The following is a 23302-nucleotide window of genomic DNA, read 5'->3' as shown; positions in this document are numbered from 1 at the left end:
AGGGTGGATGGGGAAGGACAGTCCAGCGAAGATTTGTAAGCTGCTCTCAGGTGTGCAGTCTTGTGTGAGGCCTTGCGTTGTCATGGAGAAGAAAAAGTTCCTTTGCATTTCTGTGGCGACGAACACACTGAAACCGTTTCTTCAGTTTCCTGAGGGTGTGTCCGGCCGGCAATAGGGAGATAGCACAGGTTTGTGCGACCTTGTTACGATGATGACAGACGTCTCGCCCAACGACTCGCATACTTTTGTTCACTGCCAAGTCTCTATAGACATTCTACGACTCTCTAGTTTTCCGCTTAAAGAAACTCAATGACAGCGCTCTGCTAAGAACGCACCTCCGTTACAGACGTCAATTTGAAGGTGACGTATACCGCCGCGACCTGTCGGAAATTCATGGACCTAATAGGGACTCATGCGGGAACATTTCACGATGTCCCACAACAAATTCCGCATTTTTTCCACCGAAATTGGCCGAGAAAAAAGTGTTGCGTTAGTTATTGAACGCTTCTAGTACATTTGTAAACAAAACAGTTAGCGTCTTTGAAAAAAATGGCTATATTCGTGGATATTAACTGTGAGGAAGATTTTGAGCATTTTTAAGTGAACAGTAGCTGTTATATAAAAAATTGACACATTTGCAACTACATTTTGTTTTAAAAGTAGTAACGCATGCACATCACAGTCGGTTGAATTCACACAATTAACTGCACCAGTACAACTTCAAAAACAAATTCAGTGACTAGAATGTTGTTTAATGAAACTTTTTTTGAATAGACTTGTACTTCCAATTGATCACCAGTCACAACATACATTCAGTAATGGGACTCCACAGATCTCCATACATAAAAATAATAATTCTTCTTTCGCTGCTATCACCCAATTCTTCGGTAAAGATAGTACGTAATTACATTATTTTTCAGTTCATGACGGTTGTCATATAATACACTAATCTTGATGCTTTCTTGCAATGCTGCTGCCTCCAGCGCACTGCTTTTTTTCTTCTGGTCCCTCTCTAAATGGTCCTGCAGCTAAAGAATCGCAAAAATGAATGCACAGCATTAGAATCAAACCGCGGTTTTGGAAGTAGAGCAGTTATGACTCTTCTGTCAGCGGCAAATACTTCCCAGATAATGTCGCTAACTTTGAAATTCCTGTCAGGCACCTGAAAAATGACCACTGAAGTACAGTAACGATATATTTAAGCCAAGTGATCCGGTAGACAATATATCATAAACCAAAAGATGCCTTAGTAAATTACATTCAAAATAAAGACATGTGTTAAACTTAGAACTCAATTATTAGTAACTGTGAAATACTGTCTTGGAATTGGAGTCGTTCGTGTCACAAAACGTTGTCTTTAGGAAACTTAATACATGAAACTTCCATTATCTTTCGGTACGCAACACTTCATAACCACAGGGAGGATAAAGCTGAATAAACGTATATTATGCTGCGTTAAACTCTCACAAACACAATGCAGTAATACGTACCTCAGTAAAACACAATGAATTCTGTGTACTTGACTGACAACTCGTAACGGGAACACAGCACAAAGAGGTTTTTTTTTTTTTTTTAACACCCATCACGTTGTTACATGACACAAAACAGTTGTTGAATATCGCCGCTTCTCGTTTACACCACAACTTAGAGTTCTCGAAGTTGTTCGGCCCTGCCATCCAGGGGTGTTTGTTGCACGTAAAATTCACGTTTTCATACCAAAAAAACTTATTTACTGTCTCAGCGTTGTGCTATCTTTAAGACTATCGTAGTATGGTAAATCTGATGTCTAATTTGTTGCGAGTGATGAGTACAAGCCACGCACGTGTGGTTTTTACTCTTTTTTCTTACTTTTTTCAGTTTCGCTGATATGGTGCAATGCCAACTCATTCGGTCTTATTTTTTTTTTTTGTAGTAAATTTATCAGTTGGTAGGCTCTGACTTGGAGCAAATATCAACCAAAGATAAAACCAAGTGAAATTTTTTCCTCTCTCATTAAAAAAAGTTAAATCTGAGAGAAATTCGGCCTATTTGCGTTACTTATTTGCAGTCGAGATATCAATGACAGAAATGGTTCAGTAACGTCGGTGACGTTTTGTTGGGATCACGTACTTTGGTTCAAGACTTTTACTAGCATTATTATCATAGCTAAAGGCTGTAGTGTGATGATTCAGTGTATCTAATTACTATAAAATACAGTTAAATCTTTCAGCAACTGCAAGAATGAATTGTGAGAAATCAGCAATTTCTCAATAACCGATATGTTATTCCTACTCAAAAAAGCCCCACTTCTGCTGTTGGCTTTGGCTAACCCACGTTCCTACTAATTGTGCAAAAATATATGCTCAGCAGACATAAATTGTTTGCTTGGCCTACGAAAAGCATTTTGCCACTCTGACCAAAATTAACCCTTCCAGACCCACTGGCTACAATTACGTACATAAACTTTACTGTGTCGTAGCTGCAATAGAAGTATTTTTTCCCACTGGAAACCAGAGGTACACATTTGTGAATGTTCAGCCGTTTCATCACGCGCAAGTGCTACCAGCTGTTGGGCATCACTATGAAAATGACAGCAAGTGAATGTAGCGGTGCGCTGCAGCTCGTGACCTCCAGAATACACGGATGTGGTTGGTTCGCTATATTCCACTTTATAATTGATTATTGTTATTGTCGTTTTGGGTAGTAATTATTGAATTATGATTTTATATTTTGCTACACTGGAGAATATTTCCTGATTAGTATAGTAGTCTATAAAAGGAAGTGCAAAAATGTGTTTTGAAAAAAGAAACATATTTTTGTATAAGTCTTGCATCTACCAATCATTAAACATCACCTAACAGCATTGCCATATAAAGAAAAATTTTTCTTCCTGCAGAAAAATTTCAGGTCTGAAAGGGTTAAAGAAAAATGTGAAAGTGAAACACTTACAACATTTCTACATGGCCAGAGCATAATTATCATCTTCAAACTAGCTGTAAGCAGGAATTAAGATAATGTAATAGTGCTACAGTATTAACAATAAGAAGCCATCTGTGTCAGCGGATACTGCCAGGCACCAGCGTAGTTATTCTTTGTAGTTCTGTTCTCAATGGCAACCTGTGGCCGACACACATGGAGGGGGCCCCCCTGCGGGTTTGGGGGTTAGACTAGGCCCGCGGTATTCCTGCCTGTCGTAAGAGGCGACGAAAAGGAGTCTCAAATGTTTCGGCCTTATGTGATGGTCCCCTTTCGGGTTTGACATCCATCTTTCTAAATTGTTCCGAAGAGCGAGCCAATTGGGGAAGGGCGCCTTACATGGTGCACTGTATTTGTCGTGCATTGAGACCTTTAGCCGGCTTTCTCGTCGTTGCAATGGTGTCCAGCTCGTTTTCCATCTCTTGGGCGAGGATACGTCCCTGGGTGCGATTACCACGCTGCGCTGTGCAGTGTTGCTTTTCGCTGCGACGACGACCTCATACATTTTCGCACCTAAGATCCAGCACGGTAGCCAGTCCGTTGTGGTGGGGCCGCCATGTACCCTGTTGGTTGTAGCCCCCTGACAACACAGGGATCGCTCTACTGATGCCTGCGCCGTTTACTCCCCATGTATGCCAAGGAGTAGATGCCCATCTCCCTGGGGCATCAGGACTCCCGGCAATGGCCATCCTGCCAGGTGGCCCTTGCTGTGGCTGGGTGGCGCCTATGGGGAGGGCCCTTGGTCGGAGTAGGTGGCATCAGGGTGGATGACACGCAATGAAGCGTGGCACATCATCTCTTGCTGGTGGCCAGCCACCAGCAGTCTCTAAACGTTCGAGGGCTCATTTTAAAGGTAACGTTTATGACCCCAAATCGTTCCCATCCCTGGCCACACCATGGGAGGAGCGAAAGGCAATGAATGACAGTGACACGTATTCGCCCAGGTATCTCGTCTGTACCAGAGCTGATGGGGAATCCTTTGTATCCGTGAAGCCTCAGTTCTTTGTAGAGCATTTAGAGGACAAGTTTGGGGAGGTGGAGGGCTTGTCCAAAATGCGCTCTGGGTCAGTTTTGATAAAAACGGCATCCTCCGCCCAGTCACGCAGGTTACTTGCTTGTGACAAGTTGGGGGATGTTAACGTTACCATCACACCACATAAGAGTTTAAATATGGTCCAGGGTGTTATTTTCCATAGGGACCTTCTTTTGCAGTCTGATGACGAGCTGCGCGCCAACTTAGAGCGTAGAGGTGTTCATTTTGTCCGGCGCGTTCATCGGGGTCCGAGGGACAATCTGGTTGCTACCGGTGACTTCATCTTGGCCTTCGAGGGTGATACCTTACCGGAAAAGGTCAAGGTGATGGTCTACCGTTGTGACGTCAAGCCCTATATCCCTCCCCCGATGCGGTGCTTTAAGTGCTGGAAGTTCGGCCATATGTCTTCCCGCTGCACTTCCAGCCTCACATGTCGAGATTGCGGACGCCCATCTCATCCCGATACTCCATGTGCTCCGCCTCCCATCTGTGTCAACTGTGGAGAGCCTCATTCACCTTGCCCGCCAGACTGCAGGATCTTACAGAAAGAACGCAAAATCATGGAATATAAGACCCTGGACCGACTGACTTACACTGAAGCAAAGCGGAAATTTTAACGGCTACATCCCGTGCGCATGATGGCATCTTATTCCTCAACTGTCACTCCTGCTCCAGCTCCTTTAGCTACACCACAAACAGTCAGCTCTCAGAGTCAGAGGACCTCACCTGCCCCCTTGACGATGGGGGCCCCTTCTCTCGCTGTTGCTCCCACACAATCTACCTCGGGAGCAGCACCCACTAAACCAACGGGGACACCAGTCCCCACTTCTAAGCAGGAGAAGCGTAAGTCTTCTTCGGCTTCTCTCGCTCGGAAGGGATCCCTTGGGCCACTCCCTTCCCAGGTTCCTACCAGCGGCACAGCAGACACCAACCAGTGGCTGAAGAAGCCACAGGTCGCTGGTCGTCGAGCTTCGCGATCATCTTCGGTCCCGGAGACTGACTCCAATAAGCCCTCTCAACAACGACAACCAAAGGAACAGCGAGAGAAAACGACATTGAAGACCCGTACGACCAAGGCACCTGCGGTGGCACCTACTCCACCGCTACCTACACGCTCTGCGTCTGAGGATGAGGTGGAGATTCTTGCGTCCGCTGAGGACCTCGATCTCGCCGGTCCCTCAGACGCAATGGATAGCACTTGCACGGGTGCTCCATCGGAGGCAGCAGGTGACCCAGCGGCGTAATCTGCCTTCCCAGTCCCGTCACGCCTTTCTCAGCCATGGACAATATCATCCTCCAGTGGAACTGCAGCGGTTTCTTCCACCATCTAGCTGAGCTCCGACAACTTATCAGCCTTCACCCTTTCTTCTGCATTGCTCTTCAGGAAACTTGGTTTCCAGCAATGCGAACCCCCGCCCTCCGTGGCTATCGGGGTTATTATACGAACCGGGCAGCTTATGAAAGGGTGTCTGGTGGCGTCTGCATATATGTCCTTAACTCTCTTCACAGCGAGTCTATCCCTCTACAAACAGCTTTAGAGGCTGTCGCTGTTCGGGTGTGGACGCCACAGGCTGTTACCGTCTGCAGTCTTTACCTTCCACCGGATGGTGATGTCGCGCAGCATGTCCTGGCTGCGCTGATAGCCCAATTGCCGCCACCTTTCTTATTACTGGGCGACTTCCCCATAACCCTCTGTGGGGTGGGTCCGTGGCGACAGGTCGAGGCGCCACCATTGAGCATTTATTGGCACAGCTCGATCTTTCGCTGTTAAATGATGGTTCCTTCACACACTTCAGTGTGGCACATGGCACGTACTCCGCCATTGACCTTTCCATCTGCAGCCCTAGCCTCTCACCATCTGTCCAATGGAGAGTGCATGACGACCTGTGTGGTAGTGACCATTTTCCAATCTTTCTGTCACTGCCACAGCGTCAGTCTTCTGGGCGCCCTTGCAGGTGGGCAATGAATAAGGCTGACTGGGACTTGTTTTCCTCCACTGCCGCTATTGAGCCTCTCTCTAGTGATGACATTGATGCGGTGGTTCAATCGGTCACCACTGGCATCGTTACTGCCGCCGAATCTTCCATTCCCCGTTCTTCTGGGTCCCCTCGGAGGAGGACTGTGCCTTGGTGATCGCCTGAGATCGCTGAGGCGATTCAAGATCGCCGGCGGGCGCTACAGCGTCACAGGCGACATCCCTGCATTGAACACCTCATCACCTTCAAACGGCTGCGTGCGCGGGCCCGCCGCCTTATCCGCCGAAGCAAGCAGGAGTGCTGGGAGCGGTATGTGTCCACCATTGGCCTCCATGTCTCTCCATCGCAGGTCTGGGCCAAGGTCCGACGCCTCTATGGCTATCGGACCCCTGTCAGCGTCCCTGCGCTCTCACTGAATGGAGCAGTTTGTACAGACTCCGACGAAATTGCCAACAGCTTGGCAGAGCAATTTGCTATGAGTTCCGCTTCTTCCAATTACCCACTGGCCTTCCGCTCCATTAAAGAGCGGATGGAACGTCGGAGCCTTTCTTTTCGCACCCACCATTCTGAATCCTACAATGCTCCATTCAGTGAGTGGGAATTTCACAGTGCCCTTGCCGCTTGCCCTGATACCGCTCCCGGGCCGGATCGCATCAACTGTCAGATGCTGAAACACCTTTCAGTGGACTGCAAGCGACGCCTCCTCGACCTTTACAACCGTCTCTGGGTGGAGGGTGAGTTTCCGTCGCAATGGCGGGAAAGCATTGTCATCCCCGTTTTGAAACCGGGCAAGAGCCCTTTGGAGGTGGACAGCTACCGCCCCATTAGCCTCACCAACGTTCTTTGCAAGCTTCTCGAACGGATGGTGAGCCGACGCTTGAATTGGGTACTGGAGTCTCGAGGCCTTCTGGCTCCGTCTCAGGGTGGGTTCCGTAAAGGTCGCTCCGCCACCGACAATCTGGTGAGTCTGGAGTCGGCCATCCGTACTGCTTTTGCCCGCCGTCAGCACCTGGTCGCTGTCTTTTTCGGCATGCGGAAGGCGTACGATACGACATGGCGTCATCGCATACTTTCTACGCTTCATGGATGGGGTCTTCGGGGCCCTCTGCCGATATTTATCCGAAATTTTCTGTCGTATCGTACCTTCCGCGTGCAAGTCGCGGCCTCTCATAGTTTCTCCCGAGTCGAGGAGAACGGGGTACCACAGGGATCTGTCCTCAGTGTCTGTCTGTTTTTAATCGCAATAAACGGGCTCGCTGCAGCGGTGGGAAATTCTGTCTCCGCTTCCCTGTATGCTGACGACTTCTGCCTTTACTACAGCTCTACTGGCATTGCAGCTGTTGAACGTCAGCTACAGGGCGCTATCCACAAGGCGCAGTCTTGGGCTGTAGTGCATGATTTTCAGTTTTGGGCTGCCAAGACCCGCGTTATGCAATTCTGCCGGCGCCGAACAGTCCATCCTGAGCCGCGGCTTTATCTTGACGACGAACTTCTTGCTGTGGTGGAGACCCACAGGTTTTTGGGGGTAGTTTTTGATGCTCGGTTGACTTGGCTGCTTCATATTCGGCAGCTTAAACAGAAGTGTTGGAGGCATCTAAATGCTCTGAGATGCTTGAGCCACACCAGCTGGGGCGCCGACCGATCTACCCTGTTACGGCTCTACCAGGCGTTAATCCAGTCCCGTCTGGATTATGGGAGCCTGGCTTCTGGCTCAGCATCCCCAGCTGCGTTGCGGGTGCTGGACCCAATCCTCCACAGCGGGATACGACTGGCCACTGGTGCCTTCCGGACCAGCCCTGTGGACAGCGTACTTGTGGAGGCTGGTGTCCCTCCACTGCGATTGAGGCGCCAACATTTACTGGCCGCTTATGCTGCCCACGTTTTTAGCTTGCCCGGGCATCCAAACTATCGTCTCCTGTTCCCGCAATCGGTCGTCCATCTGCCAGAACGTCGGCCCCGGTCAGGCTGTACGATCGCGGTCCGCGTCAAAGAACTCTCCGGGCTTCGGGTTTTCACTGTTCCATCTCCTATCCGGGCCAATTTGCGTACACCCCCATGGTGTGTTCCTCGCCCTTTCCTTCGGCTCGACTTGGCACAGGGCCCGAAGGACTCAGTCCCTCCAGAGGCCTTCCACCGCCGCTTTTATTCCATCCTGGCCACGTATCAGGGCTCTGACGTTGTTTACACTGACGGTTGGATGGTTGCTGGTCGTGTCGGTTATGCGCTAACTCTAGGGGACTATTCCGAACAACGTTCCTTGCCGGCTGGCTGCAGCGTTTACACTGCTGAGCTGGTAATCTTTCGAGCCCTAGAGTATATCCGCTCCTGCTCAGGTAACCCTTCGTGATCTGTAGCGATTCCCTGAGCAGTTTACGAGCTCTCGACCAGTGTTTCCCCCGTTCTCGTCTGGTGATGGCTATCCAGGTGTCCCTGCATACTCTTGCCCGTTGCGGCCGCTGTGTGGTCTTTGTGTGGACCCCCGGTGATGTCGGTATCCCGGGCAATGAACATGTTGACCGCCTGGCGAAAGAGGCCACCAGTCAACCATCTCTGGATGTTGGCCTCCCAGAGACTGATTTGAGGGCAGTCTTAGGCCGCAAAGTTTTTGCACTATGGGACGATGAATGGCGCGAACTGACAATGCGTAATAAACTCCGTGCTGTCAAGGAGACGACAGCTGTGTGGCGGTCATCACTGCGAGCCACTCGGAGGGACTCAGTAGTCCTTTGCCGGCTCCGCATTGGCCACTCCCGGCTGACACACAGTTATGTACTACGCCGGGAGGACCCTCCTCTATGTCACTGTGGGGCGGCTTTGATAGTGGCCCACATTTTGTTGGCCTGCCCCATTTTTAGCTGTGGTCAGGCAGACATTTGCACTGCCTGATACGCTCCCTGCCCTTTTAACTGATGACCCTGCTATGGCTGGCTTAGTTTTACGTTTTATTCGGACAGGGGTTTTTTATCATTTGAGTGTTTGTTTTATTTTATTGTTTTGTGTTGATTCTGGCCTTTGGCCTACGGTTTTAAACTGAGTTTATAATGTGTTCTCGGTGGTTGGCTTTTCTTTTTTTATTCTATGGTCGGCCAACCACCGCCACACTCCGTGTGATTTTAATTTGTTATGTCTGTTCTTTGTCTGAGTTTTTCTTGTCCTGTGTTGTCTGTTGTCTCTCTTATTCTTTTTTTTCCCCTCTGTGTGGTAGTTTTTAAGTTTTGGAACAAGGGACCGATGACCGTTGCAGTCTGGTCCCTTTAATCCCACAAACCAAACCAAACCATGGAGGGGGGAGTGCCCCCGCCCCCCTCCCCATTGCCACCCGCGCCGCTGCCGCCAGTCAGTGAGCCCGCACGCTATTCGTTCATTCGTTCTTTTTTTCGTCTGTCGACTCGACTGAATCGAGTTATCGAGTACCTGTACTATCTTATGTAGCGCACGCGTCCGCATCATCGTATTTTATATGTTTCTGTTTGGCACATAGATATCTAACACATACCTACGAGAAAAATCACGGCCATTCTAGTGATCTTGATACGTTATTCTGTCTGGCATTTGTTCGAGAAAAGTCGGGAATATTCTACTGTTTTCTTGTACGGAGAACCTTCGATACGTAGCGTTACGAATACGGACTATTCACTGAATAGGAAGCGAAGCAGAGTCGTTGCCAGATAGTCAATTTGAAAGCTACAATCGTCGCGGTAACTTGGAAGTGATAAAAAGTGAACAACTGCGATTATTGGCTATTACCACGGACTTAAGTCAGTGTTGTGCTTAGTGATATTAGAAATACGCGGAGTGCGACCGTGTGTGTTTTATGCTAAGTGTACTCGTGTTGCATTTTTCAGTGCGAATAAAGTGTTTATTCGAGAATAATTGGCGTCTAATTTACTTACGTAGTAACAATATAATAAGATGGATCGTTACGTAATAAGAAAAAGAAAAGTAGAAACATCTGAATATTCTGGTGACCATTCAGCCGCAAAAACACCAACAGATGTACAGGCAGAGCCCAGCACTTCGTCGACACTTCCACAACGGCGTACAAAGACATGGCTGAGGTCGACAGTGGAAGAGAATAGACTTAATGGCTTAGCTCTGTTGAACACACACCCTGATATTGATGTCTTTATTGACTATGTAATTAACCACTTCGCCAGGAAGAATAGGCGCATAGAATTCATCATTTAACGAAGGGAACCACAATTGTAACTTTTTTATATCATAAGATGGCGCATTGTCTTGTATATGTGTATAATCAGTTTAAATAAAACTTTCTTCAACTATGCATGTGACTTGATTATTTTTTATTACGGTAAAAGTAAAGGTAGCTAAAGATATCTTTAGCGCCCCCTCCTTGAGGTTTTACTGTAACCGCCTCTGCTGGCAACAGGAGAAGATCTCACATGAATTCGCTGCTCTAGCAATCGGCCGTCTCTGGTTCTTCACTTTCCAAGAGTGCCCAGTTTACAAATCGTGAATCCATGAACACATTATAGGCGAATTTGTAAACACAAATATGTGAAAATTAATACCTGTGTTGATCTGATGACGCTGCACGAACGCTACATCGTATCTGCCACTGTGCAAATTGTCTTACTCGGGCCAAACACCCGCTCGCAGAGAAAGATACACGGTATCCTCACAGAGCACAAGTCACGTTAATCATTTGAAAGGTACTGGAGAAGTACTACCTACACGTATACTATCTTCACAAAGTACGCAATAGTACCACATAATTTTTACCTCTCACGGAAATTTTGCGGTGGTTTCTTCATTTAAATGCTAATGCTGTTGTCTTCCACACAAACGAGCTACTCAAAGGTGGGAGTACTTGCATGCTAGTTGCTTTGATGTGCGGTCTGTGTTAAGCTTAGGGATTAGCCGAACGGTCTAAGGCGCCGCAGTCATGGACTGTGCGGCTGGTCCCGGCGGAGGTTCGATTCCCCCCACGGGCATGGGTGTGTATGTTTGTCCTTAGGATAATTTAGGTTAAGTACTGTGTAAGTTTAGGGACTGATGACCTTAGCAGTTAAGTCCCATAAGATTTCACACTCATTTGAATATTTTTTTAAGATAAGGAGTGGAATATTTGACATCCACCTTCTACAGCCTGCACATCTGCCAGCCGGAGCTTATCAGTTTCTGCACACCACGCTCACAAAAATGTTTGACAGTGCCGCTTTCTATATGCAGCACCCTCTGGCTCCTGCGTCAAGGAAGCTCTCTAGCAGCCGACTTTGGAAAGCACTGGAGGGTATACCGGGACGTGTTGAGTGACAAAAGCTTTCACCTAATTTAACACCGTTTTAATTTTTGTTTCTTTCGGTGGTATGATGACGGTGTGACTTTCATTTCTCCAATAATCATCACAGCTGAACAGATGCGTTTCATGACTTGAAACATAATCGTATTTTGCTCGACAGAGCTGGGTAGTCTTAGCTGTGAAATTATCGAGCGAGTAACAAGGCTCAGGGCAGACTGTTTAAATAACTCGCATCAATTTATTCGGACACGAATTTAATTAAATGTAGTTAGTGTACAGTTCTTGTTTATCCTCGGAACTTTACATTGTCCCTGCGCATAATGAGGGGTTAAATAGTATTTTTTCCTTAACAGGAAAGTATATGTTGTGTGCATCCTACGGTTCCTCAGAATTTTTCGCCGAGGTCCAAAACACAATTTATTTGTAGAAACTGAACGATTATCTAACCGGGGGTGTAAGTTTCATGATGCAGCGGCGATCTGGAAAAGATTTCGAGGTACAGACCATTTGTACGAGAATTTTATATGGGCTGGAAGCTAACTTCTGTAAATTCTCAGTCACTGCCGTAGATGGCGCACATCCGCAGATGTCACACCCATGGCTGATGGAATCCTGAGGGTTTTTTATCGCTCACTGTCCTAGTTGTCCCTCACAGGAGTTTAGCAGAAGTCTGATCTCGTAAGTTGAATAGGACGTGTGTTGTGTTACGCTGAATTAGCTACTGACCGTGTCACTGTTGAGCCTTATCGTCTGATGTCTGCGGAATGTGGATTATTTCTGTCCCGCTTCTTTCTCTTGTGCTATACGGTTCGGTTGCGCTCCTTTTTCATTTCTTAAATAGCGTGCTGTCCATCCAACGGAAAGAAAGTCCAGCGTTGTTGATATGTTTCCCTTTTGATATCCAGTTAGTCGTTCCATTTTTCACTTAGACAGTCAAAGGTGGCACGGTGCTCCAGATAATCCATTCGTTTTCTAGAGGAGCGGAGTCCACACTCCCATTCCGCCATGCATATAAATAACTTGAGACAAATGTTTGTATGCCTTTGAATAATCTACCCTGAACTTTCTTCTCCAGCTTCGTCCAACAGAGGAACCGTTTCGCCTCTAGTGACCGTGATCTGAACGACGTGATAAGCCTAATCCTATGGTTTTCCTTTCAGAATGACTTCGCTCAATTAATGTAAATTTAAACTGATACTTATAAATAGTACACAACCATGAAATACTTAACACAGGAGCAAATGTATTTTAGCAACACTGAAACTATCAGTGTTTAGGACAATCCGGAATGTTGTGACACTAAATCAATATTTAAATTTTATTTGATCCGTGCTGGATCTTTTGAAGTATCCGAGCGTTACGCTTTGTTAGTGAAGAACGCAATCAGCCACAAACACTTACAACAAGCTTCTTTTTCTTAATGAAGTTGCCAAAAGATAGGTACATCAGCGTGTTTTTGCTATCCACACAACATATAAAGTAACGCTAAATATTCAAACATTCTTGTGTAGTGCAGGAGAGGTCGGCTTCTTGCTGACGAATATGTTACTGTAATTAATAAAATTAGCCATCTGAAGATGTGCATGGTAGCCCGAAATGGTAATAGAATTCATATAAAACTTGTTAAATATATTGGTGGCTGGTTGCGATCAATATGTTTTCAATAAAAAAAAAAAAAACAGCACTGCGCCAACAGTTTCTGTGCGTTCAAATACTGATGGCTACTAAAATTCCTTCGTCGTCCAGCGATTTTCGGTAACATTAATTTATTCAAGAAGACGAATATACGAGGTGTGGCTAGAAAAAAACCGGACTAGTACTGGTGAAACAATAAAACGAATACAATAAGGCTGAAAGTCGCGTGGCCTGTCACGTGACTCTCGCTCCGCCTACTGCTCGAGTTTCATCTGCCTCCTGCACTCAGTCTGCCCGTGGCGTCTGTTTTAAGTGGTTGACGTTTTGTCTGTGCGTCGGAAAATGTTGAGTGTACAGAAAGAACAGCGTGTTAACATCAAATTTTGTTTCAAACTAGGAAAATCTGCAAGTGAAACGTATGTAATGTAACAACAAGTGTACGGCGATGATTGTTTATCGCGAACACAAGTGTTTGAGTGGTTTAAACGATTTAAAGATGGCCGCGAAGACACCAGTGATGACACTCGCACTGGCAGACCATTGTCAGCAAAAACTGATGCAAACATTGAAAAAATCGGTAAACTTGTTCGACACTTTCCTTGTCAACTCCTGTTAATTCAGACACTGCTCTGATTGTTAAACGGCGATCTTATCGAACAAGTTTACTGATTTTTTCAATGTTTGCATCAGTTTTTGCTGACAATGGTCTGCCAGTGCGAGTGTCATCACTGGTGTCTAAGCGGCCATCTTTAAATCGTTTAAACCACTCAAACACTTGTGTTCGCGATAAACAATCATCGCCGTACACGTGTTGTTACATTACAAACGTTTCACTTGCAGATTTTCCTAGTTTGAAACAAAATTTGATGTTAACACGCTGTTCTTTCTGTACACTCAACATTTTCCGACGCACAGACAAAACGTCAACTACTTAAAACAGACGCCACGGGCAGACTGAGTGCAGGAGGCAGATGAAACTCGAGCAGTAGGCGGAGCGAGAGTCACGTGACAGGCCTCGCGGCTTTCAGCCTTATTGCATTCGTTTCATTGTTTCACCAGTACTAGTCCGGTTTTTTTCTAGCCACACCTCGTATATACCACTAAGAGTGGAGTGGACTAATTGTATCTCAGACGCTTAAGGCAGTGCAGGAATATACAGGGTGGTTATAATTAAACTTTCGCTACTTGAACCGGCATAACGGAAAACTATTTACCGTATGGGTATCCATAGGAACGATGTCCAGACAGTTGGTTGCAGCATTTGCGTTGTTAGTAGTGCCAGTGTTATGACTTGCCGTTACGCGCCGACGGTGGAGGAGAACTCTGACTCCAGTGGCAGACGACAAGCAGCGTGGACAGTATTGCGTTGTTAGCAGTGACAGTGCTATGGGTTACCGTTAGGTGCAGGTACTGGTGAGGAGCGCGCACTCAGAGGACCAAGGATATGTATGCAGCGCTAACGGCACACGTTACTGTGCTCGGCTGCGCTAACATGTGATCCCTACTCTGAGGGAGAAAGGTGCTTTGGACTCAGCTGCTTTTATGCACGATGGAGCTCCACCTCCCATTGCTCGTGAGGTCACTCGGTTATACCACAACACATTTGGAAGGAACAGAATAACTGGCCGATCATTCCACAACGCGTGGTCATAAAGATCATCAGATTTGAACCTGTGTGATTTCTGGCTGTAGGGCTGCCTGAAGGACAAGCTTTATCAACGGGACACTAACACGGTTTGGAGACTGAAGATGAGCATAGCGAGGAAGGTAGTCAGGTTCCCACCTGGGACGTTTCGGGTAGGAGTAGAGCTATCTCTAATGCGGTTCCAGGCTGCGTGGACGCAGTTGGTTGTAACAATGTGCAAGATTCGTAACCTGGGACGTAAACATGGTACGCAGTTAACCAATGTTAACCTCTCATGTGGATTTATTCGCTATTTCTTTTCCGCGTGCCCTTATTATGAGTTTCATTGTCCTACGATCACTCTTTTTTAAATTTGTGATAAGCTCCTACGGGACCAAACTGCGGAGGTCATCGGTCCCTAGGCCTACACACTACTTAATCTAACTTAAACTAACTTACGCTAAGAACAACACAGACACCCATGCCCAAGGAAGGACTCGAACCTCCGAAGAGGACAGCCGCGCGAACCGCGGCAAGGCGCCTTAAACCACGCGGTTACCCCGCGTGGCCCTAGTTTTTCGTGGGAGCCCCATCAAGTAGCGAAAGTTTAATTATAACCATCCTGCATATGCTATCAAAGAACTGACTGTCTCTTTTCTCTTTCCTCTTATACAATCACGTAAGGCGATCATGTGGCATTTTCTGTCTGTCCATGCTACACTGTACCGAGCGAAACGCCGCATTTATTTTGCCACTGGATTTGGGATAGGCTTCGAATTCTTAGAAATTCCACGGTGTTCCCCACACTCTGTAAAGTAAATTCCGGTTCAGTTCCTACGAACAACTCGAGGCTAATTGTTTCCGCCATCCTTGTCCTTTCCGAGCTTGTGACCTCTCTCTAATGACCTCTTTGTCAAGGGGATATTGGACACTTGGCTTCCATCTACCACGATTTCGTAGTACGTCAGCTTATTGGGATATGCAACGTGGAGTTTCAAGGCGGAGTCTGATGCGGAAGCGCACAAAACAAGACATAGAGGACAGACAAGGCAATTTCCTGATTTGTGATCATGGCGGCGCCATCAAAGGCACCACCCTGCGGTGATATCAGGGGAAGAGCAGGCACGCCGCCACGGTTGGACGACGAAGCTAATGGCTCGTGCGTCGGCGGCCGGTCGATGCTATCACTCTCGACGTGGCCCTGTTCTAATTGGAAACGCGATCACCACAATGGGGGCCAATCAGAGCGCTGCGAAGAACTGGCAACCAGCCGGGTCACCCACTTCCTCATTCAGAGCGCCGATGTGAATTCCCGTTGTAGAAAGGACTGCATTTCCATTTAGTGGATCGCTACAGTGTGCTTATGATGTACGACATTGCCCTCATTCTTCTGCGTTTAGCCCACGTTGATTCATGAATGAACCACATCAAAGCTTCGTTTCAAAATACGGTGCTTCTGATTCATGAACTGAAAACAGGCATTTCGATATTTTACATCCTGCGGCATGTAGGTAACGGTTGTTAAGTGAATTCTTATATTCTTTCGGCATGCAACGTACGATAAATTTCGTCCAAACAGACGTACAGACACCGCATCTTTCCAGGTATCTGTACGCCTGTATGGGTGAAATTTAACGAATTATTTAAGACGCCGTGAAAAACTGAAGATGCATAGTGACAGTTTTCCAGGATGACGCTGTCCGGCAGGTCAACCTGTGTGCCGAACAGGGATTCGAGCCCGGAACCTTAAGTTTCGCGGGAAATGTTCTTGCCAACTCAGCTATTTAGACAAGGCTCACGATCTTCCCCACTGTCTTCAAAAGTATTTACCAGATCCCACTAGGGTAATGAAACTTCGTCACGTCTGTAAACAGGGCAACAGTAAAGAACAACGAAAAATGTGACGGTCGCCAGGACATTGCACGAGTATAAAGTATATCAAATTTAACATAAAAAACTATACCATAAGCAGCAGATTTTTAGGAATAGTTCGTGTAGGAATGAAACGGCGAAGCATTAGTGGTCGTAAGTCACGGTACCTACCTTTCCAACTCCTTTGTCGATTTTCTGGCAAATGACTCTTTCTCTGTCGCAAACAGAAAGTGGTGTTATTTCTGCATTAATTCTCTTTCGGTTAATTTATTCCCAGTTGTCTGCACCAAGAGTGATACTAAACTGGAAGCAACACTAGCACTCAAAAGGCGTCAGAATAGCTTACGAGCGCCCCGCATTCAGTCAGACGCACTCAAATAGTAAAAATGGTTCAGATGGCTCTGAGCACTATGGGACTTAACATCTGAGGTCATCAGTCCCCTAGAACTTCGAATTACTTAAACCTAACTAACCTAAGGACAGCACACATATCCATGCCCGAGGCAGGATTCGAACCTGCGACCGTAGAGGTCGCGCGGTTCCAGACTGAAGCGCCTAGAACCGCTCGTCTACTGCGGCCGGCGCACTCAAATAGTACGCTCCTTTTATAACAATGGTACCATCACTTTCGGTCTTACACTTACCGTAACCACAGCACTCAACAACAGTTTGAATATAACACTCTCAACCGTGCATGTGGAATGTGATTAAGACGCTCGTAATTCGTTTCAAAATTCAGTTTCGTTTACAAATCAGTATTTCAACTCTCGTGTGTAGTATGATAACTTAAAAATGGTAAAAAAAAACTTCTTAAATAGACTGTCCGCATTCAAGATTAAATTCAAATGCAAACTGAGTCCATCTGCAGTTCGGAACTCTGGGATACAGGTAGATAATACTTACTTGAACTGAAAAAGAGAGAAAGAAGAACGGAAGACAGCAAGTTTTTCATCTCAGCTACACGTAGTTAAACGTTTCTTTGCTTGGGTATAACTTATTTAAATTCACAGAATACTTAATTATGCAGAAAATCAAAGTTAATAAAAATAATTTCTGAGTATGATATCCCGTCATATCGTGAATCAAATCGATGTTGTGGCTATGGTTGCATTGGATTGTTGACAATTCTTGTCTGATTCACATATATTTCGTCACGTCGTCTTTAACGAGGATGACAGGACGTCAAAATTTTAAAAATCGTTCATATTATTGGTCTCAGTTACTAGTAAATAAAATTATTTAATCCAAACAAAAAAACGGCAGATGCGTTTCTGACTATATGAACAGCGAAATAGTTCATGACTCCTGCACACCTAAAGATGGCATCATTTCCACGCAGCATCTCTGTGCAGAGCGATGTGAACGCGTGCTGTAGTGGAGGACGGTGGGACGGGCGACTCGAAAGCCGCTCGATGACGGTAGAATCGATTTACTACTTCCTATTAGTGCGTATCAGTAGCCCAACATCACATCTGGCAGGTGAACATTGACCCACGGACCTCGGCAGCTAAGCATTATCGTGAAGAGGCCACCTGCTGCTGTTGCTGCTACGCCCAGCGCAGCCCAGGCGTTGCGCGACCTTGCGTGGTAAACACTCCCAGCCGGCAGCCGAGCTACCTCTGGAACAGAAGTGGCAGAGTGGCGCGGACAGGCCAACTGTGGGGCAGGCTGGTAGCGTGTCCCAGCTGTGGCAAGTGACATGAGCGCAGACGTCCGCGGAGGAAACCCCTGTCCAGAGGTTGAGGGCTACGAGTACCCCATTTCGACTCTCGGTCCGTCGGTGCCCCATCTAGACTCCTGGCAGGTGGTCTCGTCAGGATGACGGTAGAGTGGTAGCAACCTCTGTGACGGACGGCAACTCGATGTCTCACTGTTCCATCAGCTGACTGTCAGAACGGCCAATATTTATAAGGGGCCGGCCGCAGTGGCCGAGCGGTTCTAGGCGCTTCAGTCTCGAACCTCGCAACCGCTACGGTCGCAGGTTCGAATCCTGCCCCGGGCATGGATGTGTGTGGATGTCCTTAGGTCGTTGTGTTGTTTTGGGGGAAGAGACCAAACAGCGAGATCATCGGTCTCATCGGATTAGGGAAGGACGGGTAAGGAATTCGGCCGTGCCCTTTCAAGGGAACCATCCCGGCATTTGCCTGGAGCGATTTAGAGAAATCACGGAAAACCTTAATCAGGATAGCCAGACGCGGGGTTGAACCGTCGTCCTCCCGAATGCGAGTCCGGTGTGCTAACCACTGCGCCACCTCGCACGATGTCCTTAGGTTAGTTAGGTTTAAGTAATTCTAAGTTCTAGGGGACTGACGACCTCAAATGTTAAGTCCCATAGTGCTCATAGTCATTTATAGGGGGCAAAGTCGATTTGTTGTGGTGTGCCTTCGGTTTCAGTAACTTGTCGGGCACGAGTGGCAAACAGGCGGCGGCACCTGGTGGGCACCACGGCATACTGGTGCACCTGTATATTGCGGCAAGTGTGCCTTTTACGGCATCGAGCTAACTTACATGCGTCAGTATCACAAACATATCCTACTAGATATACAGGGTGGTCAATTGATAGTGACCGGGCCAAATATCTCACGAAATAAGCATCAAACGAAAAAACTACAAAGAACGAAACTCGTCTAGCTTGAAGGGGAAACCTGATGGCGCTATGGTTGGCCGCTAGATAGCGCTGCCATAGGTCAAACGGATATCAACTTCGTTTTTTTAAATAGGAACCCCCATTTTTATTACATATTCGTGTAGTACGTAAAGAAATATGAATGTTTTAGTTGGACACTTTTTTTGCTTTGTGATAGATGGCGCTGTAAATAGCACAAACGTGTAAGTACGTGGTATCACGTAACATTCCGCCAGGGTGGACGGTATTTGCTTCGTGATACATTACCCGTGTTAAAATGGACCGTTTACCAATTGCGGGAAAGGTCGATATCGTGTTGATGTATGGCTATTGCAATCAAAGTGCCCAACGGGCGTGTGCTATGTATGCTGCTCGGTATCCTGGACGACATCATCCAATTGTCTGGACTGTTCGCCGGATAGTTACGTTATTTAAGCAAACAGCAAGTGTTCAGCCATGTGAAACGTCAACCATGACCTGCACCAGATGATGATGCCCAAGTAGGTGTTTAGCTGCTGTCGCGGCTAATCCGCACATCCGCACATCAGTCGCTGTTGAGAATGCTAAATCAACATAGATTGCACCCATACCATATTTATATGCACCAGGAATTGCATGGCGACGACTTTGAACGTCGTGTACAATTCTGCCACTGGGCCAAGAGAAATTACGGGACGATGACAGATTTTTGCACGCGTTCTATTTAGCGACGAAGCGTCATTCACCAACAGCGGTAACGTAAACCGGCATAATATGCACTATTGAGCAACGGAAAATCCACGATGGCTGCGACAAGTGGAACATCAGCGACCTTGGCGGGTTGATGTATGGTGCGGCATTATGGGAGGAAGGATAATTGGCCCCCATTTTACCCATGGCAATCTAAATGGTGCAATGTATGCCGATTTCCTACTTAGTGTACTACCGATGTTACTATAACATGTTTCACTGCATGATAGAATGGCGATGTACTTTCAACATGATGGATGTCCGGCACATACCTCGCGTGTGGTCGACGCGATATTGAATATCATATTTCATGACAGGTGGATTGGTCGTCGAAGCACCATACCATGGCCCGCACGTTCACCGGATCTGACGTCCCCGGATTTCTTTCTGTGGGGAAAGTTGAAGGATATTTGTTATCGTGATCCACCGACAACGCCTGACAGCATGCGTCAACGCATTGTCAATGCATGTGCGAACATTATGGAAGGCGAACTAATCGTTGTTGAGAGGAATGTCGTTACACGTATTGCCAAATGCATTGAGGTCGACGGACGTCATTTTGAGCATTTATTGCATTAATGTGGTATTTACAGGTAATCACGATGTAACAGCACGCGTTCTCAGAAAGGATAAGTTCACAAAGGTACACATATCACATTGGAACAATCGAAATAAAATGTTCAAACGTACCTAGTTCTGTATTTTAATTTAAAAAACCTACCTGTTACCAACTGTTCGTCTAAAATTGTGAGCCATATGTTTGTGACTATTACAACGCCATCTATCACAAAGCGAAAAAAGTGGTCCAACTAAAACATTCATATTTCTTTACGTACTACACGAATATGTAATAAAAAATGGGGGTTCCTATTTAAAAAAACGCAGTTGATATCAGTTTGACCTATGGCAGCGCCATCTAGTGGGGCATCCATAGCGCCATCTGGTTTCCACTTCAAGCTAGACGACTTTCGTTCTTTGTAGTTTTTTGTTCGACGCTTATTTCGTGAGATATTTGGCCCGGTCACTATCAGTGGACCACCCTGTAGTTCACAGCAGACAGATGACGTTGGTGCTGCGTCTCACATATTCGTGAAGTATAAAAGTACAGACGGGCGTTAGTATGTAGTTCTCAACATTAAACTCCAAAGAAAATCACAAATTTTACACTGCCCAGGCACATTGAAATAACCTGTCAGAAGCCTGAATAAACAACTTGTGCAGTGCGGACAGCTGAGAGATGCACAGGAAGAGTGTCAGTGAGGTTCTGGAGGTTTTGAAATGGATGCGGAGCCATGCTGACTCGAGTATCGTCGCGAGCTGTGCTCTTTCTCAGTTTAGGATCCATGGCACGAAGATCTCGATTGAGGTGGTCCCACAGAGTCTCGATTGGGTTTAAATCCGGGGCGTCTGATGGTCAGGGAAGTACGGTAAATCACGTACGTACACTTCGAGCTGTATGACACGCTGCATTGTCCTGCTCGTAGATGCCATCATGCCGAGGAACAAGAAATTTAATGTAGGGGTGGACAAGGTCTCCAACGATAGATGCGTACTTGTGTCGATCCATTGAGCCTTCTGGAATGACGAGATCACCCAGGGTGTACCACGAAAACAATCCAGAGACCGTAACGTTCCCTCCTGAGGCCTGGAGCCTTCCGACAATTGTTGCAGGGTGACGTTCCCACTGTACACGCCAGTGGCCATCTGTTCGATGGAGAATAGAAGGTGATTCATCTGGAAACTCCATCTGTTGCCGTTCAGTGGACGTCCAGTTGCGGTACTGGCGTCCAAATTCCAGCCTTCGTCGCTGATGAACAGCAGTCAGGCCGGGTACGTGAACCAGCCGCCTGCTGCGGAGGGCCATACGCTGCAACGTTCGCAGAACGGTACTGGAAGAGAGATTGTTGGTAGCACTGGTAGCATGTTGGTTCATCTGGGCGGTTAGTTGCTCAAGATTTGCACGTCTCTTCGCCCGTACACATCTCTGCAACCGTCGTTCACCCCAGTGATCTACGGCCTGTGGTGCATCACAGTTGTTACGGCGCCGGTTTTGTATACAGCCGTTTTGCCATGCACGGTATATTTTAACCACGGCTGCACGCGAAGATCTTACATACTTAGCCGTTTCGGAAAGGCTTTCACCTTCGGCCCGAAAGCTACTGATCATGCCCTTTTGGAGGTCACATAAATCGCTCCGTTTCCACATTACGACGACTGCATTGTTTATATTAAAAATGAAGAAATTCCTCCAGCTGTATTTAAGGTGTCGATTTTATTTTGGCAACTAGTTTCAACGTTGTAACAACGTCATCTTCAGGCCCTGATCTATATAAATGACCTGGGCGACAATCTGAGCAGTTCTCTTAGGTTGTTCGCAGATGATACTGTAATTTACCGTCTAGTAAGGTCATCCGAAGACCAGTATCAGTTGCAAAGCGATTTAGAAAAGATTGCTGTATGGTGTGGCAGGTGGCAGTTGCCGCTAAATAACGAAATGTGTGAGGTGATCCACATGAGTTCCAAAAGAAATCCGTTGGAATTCGATTACTCGATAAATAGTTCAATTCTCAAGGCTGTCAATTCAACTAAGTACCTGGGTGTTAAAATTACGAACAACTTCAGTTGGAAAGACCACATAGATAATATTGTGGGGAAGGCGAGCCAAAGGTTGCGTTTCATTGGCAGGTCACTTAGAAGATGCAATAAGTCCACTAAAGAGACAGCTTACACTACACTCGTTCGTCCTCTGTTAGAATATTGCTGCGCGGTGTGGGATCATTACCAGGTGGGATTGACGGAGGACATCGAAAGGGTGCAAAAAAGGGCAGCTCGTTTTGTATTATCACGTAATAGGGGAGAGAGTGTGGCAGATATGATACGGGAGTCGGGATGGAAGTCATTAAAGCAAAGACGGTTTTCGTCGCGGCGAGATCTATTTACGAAATTTCAGTCGCCAACTTTCTCTTCCGAATGCGAAAATATTTTGTTGAGCCCAACCTACATAGGTAGGAATGATCATCAAAATAAAATAAGAGAAATCAGAGCTCGAACAGAAAGGTTTAGGTGTTCGTTTTTTCCCGCGCGCTGTTCGGGAGTGGAATGGTAGAGAGATAGTATGATTGTGGTTCGATGAACCCTCTGCCAAGCACTTATATGTGAATTGCAGGGTAATGATGTAGATGTAGAACACTTGTTGACGTCAACTGCGTGCGCCTGATACTAGAAGCCAGTGATGAGATATGGACGTGCTCTGTGAGGAAGGTGAGTAGTAACAACTATCGATGTACGCAGACTGCATTGTTGGTCGTTTGGTTGGTTGATTTGGGAGAGGAGGCCAAACAGTAAGGTCATCGGTCCCTTCGGATTAGGGAAGAATGGGGTAGCAAGTCGGCTGTGCCCTTTCAAAGGAACCATCCTGGCATTTGCCTGGAGGGATTTAGGGAAATCACAGAAAACCTAAATCAGGATGGCCGGACGCGGGTTTGAACCGTCGTCCTCCCGAATGCGAGTCGAGTGTGCTATCCACTGTGCATCTCGCTCGGTGACACCTGCAATGTTGCCACGTACTGCCTCCACTTGTGCTGTCGCG

General features: G+C 46.8%; 1 protein-coding gene across 4 annotated transcripts in view; it reads left to right on the top strand.

Annotated features, from left to right (window-relative positions):
* The window catches only part of LOC126236505 (pleckstrin homology-like domain family B member 1), a 1102343-nt gene that overhangs the window by 746339 nt on the left and 332702 nt on the right, over window positions 1–23302 (top strand). The window lies entirely within an intron of this gene.

This window comes from Schistocerca nitens, chromosome 2, assembly GCF_023898315.1.
Source record: "Schistocerca nitens isolate TAMUIC-IGC-003100 chromosome 2, iqSchNite1.1, whole genome shotgun sequence".
NCBI lineage: Eukaryota > Metazoa > Arthropoda > Insecta > Orthoptera > Acrididae > Schistocerca > Schistocerca nitens.
The sequence above is the reverse complement of the archived record's forward strand: the minus strand, read 5'-3'. Positions and strand labels throughout refer to the sequence as shown.